The following is a 3,128-nucleotide window of genomic DNA, read 5'->3' on the forward strand; positions in this document are numbered from 1 at the left end:
ACACACACACAGAGAGAGAGAGAGAGAGAAGAAACGTGAAGAAGAAGAAGGAGAGAGAGGAAGGAGTAGGAGAGAGAAAATCCATCGGGATGAGAGGGAAAAAAGTGTGGGAGCAGTTGAAAGGCAAGGTGGGCGGGGATGGAAATATGTGTGTGGGTGTCTTTTATACCAGTGTGAGGGGGTGGATGGAGGTTAGTGGGGGGGGATGGGGCCCTGCTGATTCAGTCTGCTCATGAGTAGTATCTGACTCACACAAACAGAGGAAGTAGCGCGTGCAGCTGATGTAGTGGAGCGGCCAGTGTTCTCTGCGCGCGGCCTTGTGATCCTACCTAATTTCACCTCCACCAGTCGGTCAGTGAGTCAACGGCCCACTCTCATTTTCAAATACTTTTATTTCCACATCCTGAGAGTTTTTGGACAGGGATCCAGCGGCTGCATCAGTCACACTGTGACTCAGGCTCGTAGTATTTGTCAGTGTGAACACAGTTCCATATTTAAAACTTCCTCTGGCAGCATGTGCTCCGGCACGCCAGTGTGTTTCCACTTTGACAGTGTCGACGTTCCCTGCACCGCTGCAGCCGCCGTGGAACATTCCAAACGGTGACTCGCTCTGGTGTTTGTTTTAGTTTCAAAGCTGGAGTCAACACGATTTGTAAAAGTGCTTGTTTGTAAACACAACGTTTAATATACCTGGCCAGTAGGGGGCGCACAAAAGTCAGATTTTCTTTATGTTTTATAAAGACAACACTAATGTGATAAAAAGTCAGGTCGACGTCGACTAGTCCTTGAAAATTCCCATGTCCTTCACAGAATAACAGAGAGTTGTCATGTGACGCAAACTGACATGAAACCTTATGTTTGGCTCCTTCTCCCATAAAGGCAATTGATTTCTTTTTTCGAGAAACTACCGGAGAAGAAGACAACACACAGGGAAGAGCCTGAAGGACAAACTCATCGTCACAGTCCTCCCCCTGAGGGAAAACGTCCACGTTGTTAGCATCGAACACGCGTGATCGAAGACGAGTCGATGTCAAACTTCAGACAAAATAAAGAAAGGTTAACAGTGTAAAACGTAATAACTGAGGGCTGGAGAGGCCCAGTGGTACGACTGTCTCCTGCCATGTGCAGGGTCGGAGGTTTGATTCCAACCTACTCCCCAGGAGGGGTAACAAGGCTTTTGTTCAATATGAACTCCTCTGATGAAACACCGACTGCTCAGTGCTCACAGGGAGGACAGAAGTTCGAGCAGTGCAGACGCAGTACTGTGCAGTAACGTTTACTGCAGTGCTGTGTTGATCAATAAAGTAATGATCATAACATTAATTGAAAACAATTCATACAGTTAATTACAGTTTCCTGTGGTGGAGCTCAGTGAATTTCTTTCATTTCGTTTTCTTGCTCTTCCACTATATAAAAAAAATAACCATTTATATTTTTACAATATTTAATTTTTTATATATATATACATTTGATCAAAACAGTTAATTGAAAATACGCAGAGTAATCATTAATGTAAATGGATTTGAATCCCGGTTCTTTGGTTGATCGTCAACTGCATCATTTTTTTCAGTGTTGCTGAAGGACAGCTGAAGGAGATCCCAGCAGTCACAGGGTGAGGGCGGGGTTAAAGCCCTCCTCCTGTCCATCACAGTGGGACAAGCAATCATTCACACTAACATTCACACCTATCTAGAATTAAACTAGATTGGTTTTGGTGAAAAAAATAAAAATAAAAAATTACAAATATCCATACGTGGAGAAAACATGCAAAAAAACCCAAAACAATAAAAAAAACCCCATCAGTTTCATCCAGGACTTGAACAGGTCCTGCTGTAAGGCAGGACACCGTCCACTCTTCCACAGTGTGGCTCAATCTGCTCTACCTTTTTGTGTGGCTGTATATTTAACTGCAGAAGCTCCGTGCCCCCGTGTTACATAAATGCACCGCTAGATGTTTTATTGATGATGTGACTATTTATAATCCTGGCCGACAGAGGGCAGAGTTTCAGGCTTTACCCGTTGGCGGCAGACACAGATTATAGGATGTGAAAAGGCAACACAAGAGACAGGCATATTAAGGAAAGGACACCATCTTGTGGACGTTTCTCTACACGACTAAGATCCCACTGTTTCGATGATTTAAAAATATATCGCGGACAGTGTTGAAGGTTTACCCCTGGAGGGCAGATAGAGGGCAGGTTTGGATTTTTGTTCTCATCGTTGTGGATGAATGGACTGATGTAAAAAATGTAGAATTATTGATTCGAATGAAGTGGGAAATGTAAAAGCCAGAAAACTGTAGTGTATAATGTATCAACCAATCAGAAGAGACGTTGTTTATCAACAGAAAAGCATAAGTACTTCTTAAACATCTGTACACCCACCCATAGCTTTATTATTCCTGTCATGTATTATTATTATTATTATTATTATTATTATTATTATTATTATTATTATTATTATTATTATTATTATTATTATTATTATTATTATTATTATTATTATTATTATTATTATTATTATTATTATTATTATTATTATTATTATTATTATTATATTACAATATTATTATATTAGTTTAAAAACGGACGTAGCTACAGACTTAATGTGCACATGAGCCGTGCACATCAGTGGCACAAACCAGCAGAGGGCAGTCTTTGTCTGTGAACGTCTCCTCAGCACCACTACATCTGGAACTGAACTGCAACAGGTTCTCTGTCAGACTGGGATGAACGACGAACCACGTGATCATTAGACACACCAGGACAAAAAAATAAAATAAAACTGGACTAAAATTCCTCTAAAAACAGGAGTTGTTCTGTTGAGATTGTTTTCCAAGACTTCCCAAAAACCTCCCTGTTGACAGGGACTGCAGTAAATCTTTAACCCCGACCTCCACAAATGACAATCAGATGCAGTAGAATTAAGTTACTACTTAATTCAACTGAGCCTCATTAGGTGGAAATCCAACAAAAGCGACGGCGCTCTGTCACTCTGACAGATGAGCGTATGTTTAGAGTGGATGGTGGAGGGAGGAGTGGGGGGTGTGAGGTAATAGATGAGAGTCACCTTGGCCTCAGTGCATCTAAGGTTTTTAGAAATCACGCCTGCTCCCTCTGTCTTTCCCT

The 3,128-nt window shown here is 41.4% G+C and overlaps 1 protein-coding gene across 1 annotated transcript in view; it reads right to left on the minus strand.

Moving 5' to 3' along the window:
* hmga1a (high mobility group AT-hook 1a) overlaps positions 1-3,128 on the minus strand; it is a 28,687-nt gene that overhangs the window by 10,402 nt on the left and 15,157 nt on the right. The window lies entirely within an intron of this gene.

Source organism: Cynoglossus semilaevis, chromosome 10 (assembly GCF_000523025.1).
Source record: "Cynoglossus semilaevis isolate Cse_v1.0 chromosome 10, Cse_v1.0, whole genome shotgun sequence".
NCBI classification, from domain to species: domain Eukaryota; kingdom Metazoa; phylum Chordata; class Actinopteri; order Pleuronectiformes; family Cynoglossidae; genus Cynoglossus; species Cynoglossus semilaevis.